Below are 12,914 nucleotides of genomic sequence, written 5' to 3' on the forward strand. Positions count from 1 at the left end.
AGCTGGGCGTTGTGGCGGGCGCCTGTAGTCCCAGCTACTTGGGAGGCTGAGGCAGGAGAATCAGCCCAGGAGTTGGAGGTTGCTGTGAGCTGTGTGATGCCATGGCACTCTACCGAGGGTGATAAAGTGAGACTCTGTCTCTACAAAAAAAAAAAAAAAAAAAGAATCCTAATATAATGATTCCTTTTTGAGGTACAATACCGTGATATGTACTAATAGATGATTTGGTGTTTTCGGAACAGACCAGAGGAAGGGAGAAATGACAAATCTGTATCTTCCACGTGCGGTTGCTGGTGGAGGCTTTTGTTATTAAATTATATATACAGAAATTTACAGGATAAATTAAAATCTAAGAGATTTAAAGAGTTAAATACACATAATTGAAATACACATTCATACACACCTAAATAAACCTACATGAGAATTGAGTGCTGTTTTTTGTGATTGATTTGTATGTGGAATACAGAACATGGTGTATCTACTCACCAGGGGAACCCAGAAGCTGATCCCAAGAATCATGCAGGGTAAAGTTTATCCATAACCACCAAGCAAATAAGCAGCAGCTTGTGGGACTTGGTAGCTTAATGCTGCCAGTGAAAGATACCAGCTCTTGGTGTTGCAGACTAAATATTCTGGGTCAGCTCAGAACTTATGTAGGTTCAACTGGTGGTGCTGACAGCTTTACCCAAACCATTTCAAGGTGTTTTTGCTGTCAGCACTTACATAACTTGTTGGCCTCTAGTGAGGCTACCAATGATTACAATAAAATTTGTATAGTAGGAATTAGAATAAAACCCCTACTCAGTTCATCTAAACCATCTCAATAACTATCACGGGAATGAGTTTATTACCTCCCACCTAGGTCACTTCAAATTGAAAGGCTTTGTATTTTCAGTCAACTGGCATCCTCCCATAATCTCTCCCGTTACATTTCAGACTGTAAGACAGGTAAGGCAAATGGTCAGTGACAGGTCTGGAGGTCCAACTGAGTGTGGAAAAATAATCACATTTTAGCTGTCCATTAAGGGATGCACTTGGCACTCACAGCAAGCCCTCAGCCCCCAAGTTACATTGATTTTTAAGGCAGATTTATCCACCACAGGAAAAAAGGATCCCAGGCCCATATTCATGCTGGTTTTCTCTTAGCTAAACCTTTGCCATTTCATAAAATTATTAAAAGCAAAGTAGTTACAGTCCTATGTATATATTATACATTTATATATATATATTATGTATAGATAAAAAATTTAAAACCTACACCAAGAGGCCAGTGAAGGGATTTGAAACAGTCATATAAACACAAATCAGCAACGGTGCAGGATAAGGTTTCTGTCTTGGGATTCTTTGCCATCACAGTCCAGGCATGATGTAAGCAATGTTGTCTAGTATGTTTGACAAGACCTGTTTGGGACAGTCATTCAGCTCAGGTAGTTGTGTGGTCAGACATGCCAAGGGGCCAAGTGCACAGATGATGGAATCCAGAAGCACAAACTGCCAGACACAGCCCCCATGCCCTCGGTTTCCTGCAGGCGGTGTCCAATGAGGCTGAGGGACTCTTCCAACAGCTGGAAATGAGCAGCAACATCAATGGGCTCTGTCTCGGGGGCTTTGGCTGGCGAGGCTGGCAACAGCATGGTGGTGGGTGGAGACTTTTGGGGTGACAATATTGCAGAAGAAGCTTTTAGTTTCATGGAACCCTCTAAACTAGATGCTTTTCTTTTCACAGTTGTAGCTTCTGCTTTATTCTGTTTGTGCTGTAGATACTGAGCTTTTTGCTTCCAAATCTTTTTTATTTGAGACAATGTCTCCCTCTGTTGCCCTGGGTGCTGTGGCATTGTAGCTCACAGCAACCTCAAACTCTTGGGGTTAAGCGATCATCTTGCCTCAGCCACCCCAGTACCTGGGACTACAGGCATGTGCCACTATGCCTGGCTAGTTTTCATTTTATTTTTTTTAGTAGAGACAGGGTGTCCCTCTTGCTGGTCTCCAACTCCAAGCAATCCTCATGTTAGCTTTTTAAATTGATGAATAATAAATATGTATATTTTGGGAGTACAATTTAAAGCTCTGACATAGGTATATAATATAACGTGGAATGATTAAATCAAGCTGATCAATACATCCATCACCTCATATACTCATTACTTATTCTGATGATGCAAATGTTTGAAATCTATTCTCTCTGAGATTGTTAAATAGCTATTGATTATTATTAACCATAGTAATGGTGCCATGCAATAGATCTTGGAACTTAGTCCTCCTGTCTCACGGAAACTTGGTGCCCTGGGATCTGCCCTCCTCGACCTCCCACCTTTTGGCTGCTCTGATGGATGCTGCCCTGCACAGTGCATTGTGCAGTGTCTATAGGGCCACATGTGGTCATCCGCCTTAGGTCAGAGTCACTGGCCATATCCCCACCCATGACAAACAGTCCATGTGGGCTTCTCTCTCCCTCAAAGTCTCCATGTGGGGATACTGGGTGGCACAGAGTTTCATCTTTGCAGTTGAGGAGATCAACAGAGACCCCCACCTGCTGCCCAACCTCACGCTGGGCTTCTCCATCCAGAACTAGGGGCACTTAGTACACAGCCCTCCGTGAGACCATGGGCTTTCTCACAGCGGTTGAGAAGTCTGTCTCCAACTCCATGTGTGGGCTCAGCCCTCCCCCGGCCACCCTGGTTGGAAACACGTGCTCAGCAGTGTTCATCCCCATGGCCAGGCTCCTGGGGCTCTACAGATTTCTTCAGGTGAGTCATCCATAGCCTTTTCCTGTCACAAGCAATAATGATGGTAACGAGAACAAAGGTGACGGGTAATGTTAGGACGCTGCCACAATGGGCCCAGGTTCCCTGCTAAGGCTGCGTGGGCCTGCCACTATTTTCTTCCTCACAGTAACACTATTTTGGCAGCCCTACAATTCCCTCTGCACTGAAGACGAAACTGAGGTTGAGAGAAAAATCGAAGATGGATGTGTCTCACCCAGTAGGGAGGTGCTGGAGCTGGAATTTGGATCTAGGCCATAAGGCTCAGTCTCTTCCCAGCTGAGCCTTCTTGAATCTAGGTCCTCAGTGTCATCCCCATGATCTTAGCCTTGTCCAAGGGCCATCTTTCCTTTCTGCTTCTATTTTTTTGTTTGTTTGTTTGTTTGTAGAGACAGAGTCTCACTTTATGGCCCTCGGTAGAGTGCTGTGGCCTCACACAGCTCACAGCAACCTTCAACTCCTGGGCTTAAGCGATTCTCTTGCCTCAGCCTCCCAAGTAGCTGGGACTACAGGCGCCCGCCACAACGCCTGGCTATTTTTTCGTTGCAGTTTGGCCGGGGCCGGGTTTGAACCCGCCACCCTCGGTATATGGGGCCAGTGCCTTACCAACTGAGCCACAGGCGCAGCCCTTTCTGCTTCTATTTTTAACAAGTTGATTGCAGTGTAATTTACACATAATACAACTCACTCAAGCAGTGGCTCCATGGCTATTGGTGTTCATTCTCAGAGCTGTGCACTCACCACAGTCAGTTTGGGGATATTTTATTTTCCTTTTTTTTTTGAGACAGAGCTTCATTGTCACCCTTGGTAGAGTGCCATGGTGTCACAGCTCACAGCAACCTCCAAGTCTTGGGCTTAGACGATTCTCTTGCCTCAGCCTCCTGAGTAGCTGGGACTACAGGGGCCCACCACAATGCCTGGCTATTTTTTTGGTTGTAGTTGTCATTGTTGTTTAGCAGGCCCAGGCTGGGCTTGAATCCACCAGCCTCAGTGTATGTGGCTGGCGCCCTACTCACTGAGCTACTGTGCTGAGCCAGTTTGGGGATATTTTCATCACGCCACAAACCAATCCCAACCCCATAGGCCACTGCTTCCCACCCCCTGCCTTGCAACGACTGATCTACAACCTGCCTCTGTGGATCTGCCTGTTCTGAGGTTTCCTATAAATGGGGTCACATGCTATATGGTCTTTTGTGATGGGCTCTTTCACAGAATGTGATGTTTCTAAGGTTGGTCCACCTCGTGGTAGCCTTGTCCGACTTCTGCTCCTTTTCACTGGAAATTAATGCTCTAGCACATGTGCAGACCACGCTGTGTCTATCCATTCATCAGGTGATGGACATGTCAGCTGTGTTCACTTTGTGACTATTGTGATATTGCTGCTGTGAACATTCATATAGTTGGCTGTCAGCTCTCTGGAGTGTGTGGGTGAACTTCTGGGTCAAATGTGACTCCATATTTAACTATTTGAGGACCTCCCAGTGTTTTTCAAAGTGGCTACACCATTTTACATTCCCACTAGCAGTGTATGAGAATTCCATTTTATATCTACTCATGTTTGAGTGTGAAATCTATATATGTGAGTGAATTCCTCTCTCCTTGAATGCCTAAAATTTGTCAGGTTCCTGGCCTGCTGGGAGAGGCCTTCCTTCCTGCATATGAGGCTGGGGCTCTGTAAGTCACAACCCAGGATTGAGGGGGCATCTCCTAGGAGCTTTGTGGATGCTGGAGCCCCAGAAGGATCCCAGGCTTTGCTCCTCCTAGCAGGCTATATTGTGTGTGTGTGGTTTCTTCTCAAGTGTGATGCTTCAGGTGTGAGCATGATCACAGTCGGTCCAGTTCTATCCTGATGAAAGGGGGATCAATTGTTAAGAACAGGGGTCCTCAAACTACGGCCCGTGGGCCACATGCAGCGATGTGAATTGTATTTGTTCCCATTTTGTTTCTTACTTCAAAATAAGATATGTCAGCATGCATAGGAATTTGTTCATGGTTTTTTTTTTTAAACTATACCGGCCCTCCAACGGTCTGAGGGACAGTGAATTGGCCCCCTGTTTAAAAAGTTTGAGGACACCTGGTTAAGAACTTCTGCAGAGAGGGCTGGGCCAGGTGTCTCATGCCTATAATCCCAGCACTTGGGAGGCCAAGGCAGGTAGATTGCCTGAGCTCACCGGTTCGAGACCAGCCTGAACCAGAGCAAGACCCCATCTCTAAAAAGTAGCCGGGTATTGTGGCAGGCACCTGTAATCCCAGCTACTTAGGAGGCTGAGGCAAGAGGATCACTTGAACCCAAGAGTTTGAGGTTGCTGTGAGCTAAGATGCCACAGCACTCTACCAAAGGTGACCAAGTGAGATTCTGTCTCAAAAAAAAAAAAAGGAACCTCTGCAGGTAACCACATTGCTGTCAAATAACCAAATGAGTTACTTCCAACTTGAATTCATACCTAAAATGCTTCTGAGCTGGAGGTTTCTGTGTTTGTCCTTTTATATTTGATCGCATTGTAAGGATTAGAAACTGCATTTCTTCCTTTCTTTCTTTCTTTCTTTTTTTTTCCAGAGAGTATTAGTCCATCCCACTGGGTAGAGTGTCCTGGTGTCTTAGCTCACAGCAACCTCAAACTCCTGGGTTCAAACGATCCTCTTGCCTCAGCCTCACAAGTAGCTGGGACTACAGGTGCCCTCATGCCAGGCTAGTTTTTTTTGTTTGTTTGTTTGTTTTTGAGACAGAGCCTCAAGCTATGGCCCTGGGTAGAGTGTTGTGGCATCATAGCTCATAGCAACCTCAAACTCCCAGGCCTAAGCGATTCTTCTGCCTCAGCCTCCCAATCAGCTGGGACCATAGGCGCCTGCCAGCCACTTTTTGGTTGCAGTTGTCATTGTTGCCCAGCAGGCCCAGGCCAGCTCAAACCCACCATCCTCAGTGTATATGGCTGATGCCCCACTCACTGAGCTACAGGCCCCAAGCCTAGCTTTCTGTTTTTAGTAGAGACCAGTCTCACTCTTGGTTAGGTTGGTTTTGAACTCCTGAGGTGGGTTTTGTTTTCTTTGTTTTTTTGAGACAGAGTCTTAATATGTCACCCTCTGTAGGATGCCTAGCGTCACAGATCAGCAACTTCAAACTCTTGGGCTTAAGCAATTCTCTTGCCTTAGCCTCCCAAGCAGCTGGGACTACAGGCGCCAGCCACAATACCCAGCAATTTTTTTATTGTAATTATCATTGTTTAGCTGGCCCAGGCCAGGTTCGAACCTGCCGACCTGGGTGTCTGTGGCTGGCGCCCTACCCACCTAGCTGCAACAGGCACTGCCCTGAACTCCTCAATTTAAGCAATCCATCCACCTCAGTCTCCCAGGGTGCTGGGATTACAGGTGGGAGACACTGTGCTGGGCCTAGAAACAGCATTTCTTTTCATAGCTCAAGAAACTCCTGTTTTCTATACATTTAGCATTGCCAGATAAAATACAGGACCCTCCCAGATAAATTAGTGAAAGGGCAGCACTCAACCATCAGAGATCTCACAGACCACCAAGGCTTGTGAAAGGTCTTTATTGGCGAGGGAGGGATGCTGCAGAGCAGCACCAAGGAGGAGAGAAAAGAGAGAGAACCAAAAGAAAAGCTCACTCTTATATAATTTTGGTTAGGGGAAGTCTTAGAATGGTGCCAGGATGGTAGAATAGCCAATAAGGAGTTACTGCTTTGGCAGGAAGAGCCCTTACGGGCAGGCCATAAGTTTGAAATTTTCAGCGGGTAATTGGGACAGGGAGATGAAGTAAGTTTTGGCTGGGAGATGTTTAGTAGGCAACTCCCTGTTATTCAAAGGGCAACTCCCTGTGCTTAGAAAGGAGCTGTAACTTTAAGAGTGAGATAGCTAGTCTTGGTCTGTTGAAAGCAGGAAGGGGATTTCTCTGGGGGCAATTACCTAACAATTAGGATTTCAGACAAACAATGAATAATATAATATGTATATGTGTATATACATACATATATATATATATATATATATATTTTTTTTTTTTTTTTCCAATTTCTGGCTGGTGCTGGCTTCAAACCCGCCACCTCCGGCATGTGGGGCCAGTGCTCTACTCCTTTGAGCCACAGGCGCTGCCCCTGAATAATTTTTTTCATCTAAGTTTGTCCCAAATATTTCACGAGAGGACTACACTAAAACATTTATCTGAAGTTCAACCGTAGCCCGGGATCCTGTGTTTTCATTTCCGAAATCCTCCGCCCTGCCACTCGGAGTACCCCAGCGGCGCCGGCGTCCTCGCCCAACCCCGTCCCCTAGCGGCCGCGGGACGCTCGGCACGTGACAGGCGCGACCTTAGTCCGGGCAGATGCCGCAGAGCAGCGGCCACAGTCCGAGGAGCCGCTTTGCCTCGGGAGCGCGCCTCGGGAGCCGCCTCTTTGATGGTCCGACCCACAGGCCGACGCTGCCTGCCAGACCCTGTCACTAATTACGCCGTAGGGACCCCGGCCGAGGGAGACCTTGTTCCCATCAGACCAGGGCTGGGTCCAAAACTGGCGGGAACAAACGCAAGAGGGACTGGGGACCTGGCTGCCTCGAGTTCCTGTGCAGGCCAGAGGGAGTCTGGGCTTGGCGGGCAGGTGCGAGGACCCACGTTCCCAGAAAGTCTCCTGTAAACACTCCTGCGATAGGGGATGGACCGGGACAAAGTTTATTCGACTGGATGAGGCAACGGGAGGGTGGAGCTGGTTCCAGCGTCTGTATTTTATTTATTTTTTTGGAGACAGAGTCTCACTTTGTCACCCTCAGTAGAGTGCTGTGACGTCACAGCTCACAGCAACCTCAAACTCTTGGGCTTAAGAGATTCTCTTGCCTCAGCCTCCCAGGTAGCTGGAACTATAAGCCACAACACCTTGGTATTTTTAGAGATGGGGGTCTCCCTGTTCTTCAGGCTGGTCTCCAACCGTGAACTCAAGCAGTTAATCAGCCTCCGCCTCCCAGAGTGCTAGGATTACAGGCGTGAGCCATCGCGCCTGGCCTCTGCGTCTGCGTTTTGAAAAGGATCTGGCTACTCTAGAGTATTAGTATGGACCTGAAGCTGGGCTTGTAATCCCAGCACTGTGGGAGGCCTAGGCAGGATGGTCACTTCAGCTCAGGAGTTCAAGAACAGCATGAGCAAGATGGAGACCCTTCTATACTAAAAATAAAAAAACTGGCTGGGGGAGTGTAGCTCAAGCAGCTAAGGCGCCAGCCACATACATACACCGGAGCTGATGGGTTCGAATCCAGCCTGGGCCTGCCAAACAACAATGACAACTGCAACCAAAAAATAGCCAGGCATTGTGGCGGGTGCCTGTAGTCCCTGCTACTTGGGAGGCTGAGGCAGGAGAATTGCTTAAGCCCAGGAGTTGGAGGTTGCTGTGAGCTGTGATGCCATGGCACTGTACCCAGGGTGTCAACTTGAGGCTCTGTCTCTAAATAAATAAATAAATAAATAAGTAAAAATCTAAAACTAGCCCAACATGGTGGTGAGTGACTGTAGTTCCAGCTATCTGGGAGGCCTAGGCAGGATTGTTTGAGCCCAAGAGTTTGAGGTTGATGAGAGGTAAGATGCCACCAACCTCTACCCAGGTCAACAGAGTCAGACTCTGTCTTAAAAACAAAATGTGGACCTGGAATCAGCATCAGTGGGAAGGGTTTCAGCTGCTGACATGGCCCACCCTGGTCACAGAGTCAGCGCCTTGAGGAGGCTGCAGGCTGACCCTGGAGTCCTGGGGCTGGGCCTTCAGGCCCAGACTGACCCCCTCAGCCCCCTGTCCAGGGCATCCTGGTTGAGGGGTCACCCTCATTCTGCTCATCTTCCCTCCTTGCAGCCTGACTGTCAGCCATGCAGCACCTGACCTCCTGGTTCTCACCTTCCCCTGTTGCCCTCATCCAGTCCCACGCAAGTCATCCAGCCACCACACTGGCCAGCCTCAGCGACAAAACCCAGTTCCCAGCCTTCCTTTGGACCCTGGCCAGTGACTTCACATTCTCCCATGCTCTGGCCCAATTGGTGCTTCACTTCTGATGGTCCTGGGTAGGCATTCTGGCACAGGATGATGACTTTGGACAGCAGAGTAGCATCAAGTTCCACCTCCATGTCCCATCCCTGCAGTCCCTGGAGAAGATCAACACTATTGTCCACAAGATAGAGAAGTGCACAGCCACTGTCGTGCTGGTCTTCCTGAGCAACTCTAATTTCCAGGACACCTTGCAGCACCTGCTGAGATGTGGCGTCTCTGGCCAGGTCTGGTTGAGCCAGGACACTCTGCATACAGGGCTGGCCCTGACCACGCCAGGGGTGTCCCAGGTCCTACAGGGCTCCTTCAGCCTTCTGCAGCACCACAGCCAGGCCTTGGGGTTCCCCCAAGTTCCTCTCTCACCTGCACCCTACCAGGACTATGGAAGACAAGTTCCCGAAGAGGTTCTGGGAGGCCATCTAAGGATGCACATGGCCAGTGGGAAACAGCACGGTGGTAGGGGAGTGCATTTTTGTTCAAGGAAGGAGAGTCTGAGAGGCCAGGAGCACCCTTTCTAGAAAGTGAGTCAAGTGGACATTGCATACTCAGCAGTTTACAGCATCGCCCATGCCCTGCAGGATTTGGTGGCCTGTGAGAGTGAGAACAAGGCATATGCAGACATTTGGCACCTCCAACCCTGGAAGGTGAGAGAGAAATGTGGGCAGTGGATGTTTCAGGGAAGGTACTAGTGCCAGGCATTCACTTGGTCCAAGCTATGGAGGTAGAACAGAGGCAGCACTCTGCAGGGAGGATGCCTTATGCTCACAGCCCTGAGCATCTGGCAGAAGCACTGTACAAAGAGTCCAAGTCCACACTGGCTGTCTGACCTCAAGTGAGGCACATCCATGTGGGGTTGCTCTGGTCAGCAAATACAGGATGTCTGGTTAACTCTGAAGAGTATACCTCAAATATTGCATGGAAATATACTAAAAGGAGGCATCCTTTCATCTGAAATTCAAATTCAACTGGATCTCCTCTAATTTTTTTTTTTTTTTTTTTTGTAGAGACAGGGTCTCACTTTATGGCCCTCAGTAGAGTGCCGTGGCCTCACACAGCTCACAGCAACCTCCAACTCCTGGGCTTAAGCGATTCTCTTGCCTCAGCCTCCCGAGTAGCTGGGACTACAGGCGCCCGCCACAACGCCCGGCTATTTTTTGGTTGCAGTTTGGCCGGAGCCGGGTTTGAACCCATCACCCTCGGTATATGGGGCCGGCGCCTTACGGACTGAGCCACAGGCGCCGCCCAGGACCTCCTCTAATTTATCTGACAGCCCTACTTCCATGTATGAATCTCAATAAGTTTACCTTAAAATAGAACAAAATGGTGGTCCTCACAGTGCTGTGAGGACCTTTAAGTCAGATGATGATGCAAAAGTCCTTTGCCTGAGCCCTTGCAAATGTCAGGAACACTGCGCCTCCTGGACCTAATGGCTGAGGCATTTTGCACAATCCCAGGGACTGGCCCCTGCCAGCCCACAATGTCATCCTTCCATCCCCAGTTTCTTCAACCCCTCAGGAAGGTGAATTTCAAGACCCCTGATGGGACAGAGATCACGTTTGATGCTGATGGAGATTTACTTACAGAATTCAATGTTCTACATGGGCAGAAGACTGCTGAGGGCCAGTTCCACTTTGTCCACATAGGCACAATCAAGAAGAGAGCCTTTCTGGGGGACAGAATGACAGTGCAAGTGATGGAGGAGGAGCTCCAGGTGAGTTTCCTGAGTGCACAAATGACCCCATACTTGTGCATTGGAGTCGGAGGGAAGCACAGCAACAAGGGGCCAATGTCCCTGTTTGAAGCATGAAGTTGATGTGGCTCTAAAATGGGTGTGTGGGGACTTAGCTGTGGTGTTTACCACACTAGACCTTCTCTGAGGGGAGAATGGCTTTTACTGTACATTAAAAATGAAAATATTAGAGCTACACAAAAGTAGAGTTTGCATCAGGAGTTTCTATCAGAGGGTTTCTCATCGAATGTGTATTCAAGGCTCTGCTGAGTGAAAAGGCAAATCGTTTACCTGGGAAGATGGCAACCCATTTCACCAGACAACTTCCACAGAGCATGAGGGAGGTGGGCCCCAATATTCTCATTTTATTTATTAACAAACTCAGTTGCTGTCTCAGGACAGGTGTGTCCCTGTGTTGGCTCGAGCCCAGAGATGCTGCAGCTTTGCCCTCCTTTGTTCTCGGAGCACCTATAGGCAGTGTTGGCCTCAGGGTGCTCCAAGTGAGCATCAGGCTCCTGGCTCTGCTCCCCTTCAGCCCAGGGACACAAGGCAAATGTCCAGAGGATTCTTGTGAAGTCCCTTTCAAGGGGCTTGATCTTCTTTGCCCTTCAGAGGGTAGGAGACTAGCCTTCCACTTTCTCTCAAGTCATCCTCACCCCCACCTCCCTCCCTAACTCTGGTCTGGAGATGGAAGGTGGGCTGCCCTTTGGAGGTCCTGCAGAGGGAAGGGCCATCGTTGGTGCAATGCAGGGGTGCATGTGGAGACAGGGTCAGCAACTGCAATTCTTGACACAGGAGCTACGGAGCAACTGGGCTTTTCCATCATCAACCAAGTGAGCCCCTCCGAGGGTTACCTGTCTGTTACATTTCCAGGTGCCTCTCCAGTCTAGCTTCTGTGTAAATCGGATGATTTCCCCCTAAAAGGGGCCTCCTGTTGGGGGTGGGAAGAACACTGGATTGATTCTCTGGGCTGGTTCAGGACTGGACATGTGCCCTGTGCACTTGGGCCAGCCACAGGTAACATCCCTGCTGGTCTATACTCAGGTCCCCAGCTCTGTCTGCAACATGAATCGTACTCCAGGATTCAGCCAGATCCTCCGACCAGACTTCCCCCACTGCTGTTTTGACTGCAGCTCCTGCCCTGAGGGACAGTTTGCAGACCAAATAGGTGAGGACTTGCAGAGGCTGAAGCCTGAGGGGCCTCACACATTCCCAACCCACTGAGTTGTTGCACAATCTCCAGCCTTCTCTGGACTTTGTTTTTTTTATTATTATTATTAAATCATAGCTGTGTACATTGATATAATCATAGGGCATCATTCACTAGCTTCACAGACCGTTTACCAAGTTTCACATATACCCTTGTAAGATGCACCGCTGGTGTAATCCCACCAATCCCCTTCCCTCTACTCACCTCCCCCCTCCCTTCCCTCCCTTTCCCCCTTCCCCCTATTCTTAGGTTGTAACTGGGTTATAGCTTTCATGTGAAAACCCTAAATTAGTTTCATAGTAGGGCTGGGTACTTTTTCTTCCATTCTTGAGATACTTTACTAAGAAGAATGTGTTCCAGCTCCATCCATGTAAACGTGAAAGAGGTAAAGTCTCCATCTTTCTTTAAGGCTGCATAATATTCCATGGTGTACATATACCACAATTTATTAATCCATTCGTGGATCGATGGGCACTTGGGCTTCTTCCATGACTTAGCGATTATGAATTGGGCTGCAATAAACATTCTGGTACAAATATCTTTGTTATGATGTGGTTTTTGGTCTTCTGGGTATATGCCCAGTAGAGGGATTACAGGATTGAATGGCAGATCTATTTTTAGATCTCTAAGTGTTCTCCATATCTCTTTCCAAAAGGAATGTATTAATTTGCATTCCCACCAGCAGTGCAAAAGTGTTCCCTTTTCTCCACATCCGCGCCAACATCTCTGGTCTTGGAATTTTGTGATATAGGCTAGTCTCACTGGAGTTAGATGGTATCTCAAAGTAGTTTTGATTTGCATTTCTCTGATGATTAAAGATGATGAGCATTTTTTCATATGTCTGAAGGCCGCGCACCTGTCTTCTTCAGAGAAGTTTCTCTTCAAATCCCTTGCCCAGCCTGCGATGGGATCCCTTGTTCTATTCTTGCTAATGCGTTTGAGTTCTCTGTGGATTCTGGTTATTAAACCTTTGTCAGAGACATAAGCTGCAAATATCTTCTCCCATTCTGAGGGCTTTTTGCTTCCTTTACTTACTGTGTTCTTGGCTGTGCAGAAGCTTTTTAGTTTGATCAAGTCCCAGTAGTGTATTTTTGAAGCTGCTTCAATTGCCCGGGGCGGGGGGGTCCTCCTCATAAAATACTGGCCCAGACCGATTTCTTCAAGGGTTTTCCCTGCACTCTCCTCTAG

General features: G+C 48.2%; 1 pseudogene; it reads left to right on the forward strand.

Annotated features, from left to right (window-relative positions):
• Window positions 1–2,464: 2,464 nt before the first annotated feature.
• Window positions 2,465–11,740, forward strand: LOC128596496 (extracellular calcium-sensing receptor-like; annotated as a pseudogene).
• The last annotated feature ends 1,174 nt before the right edge of the window (window positions 11,741–12,914 follow it).

Source organism: Nycticebus coucang, chromosome 10, assembly GCF_027406575.1.
Source record: "Nycticebus coucang isolate mNycCou1 chromosome 10, mNycCou1.pri, whole genome shotgun sequence".
Classification (NCBI taxonomy): domain Eukaryota; kingdom Metazoa; phylum Chordata; class Mammalia; order Primates; family Lorisidae; genus Nycticebus; species Nycticebus coucang.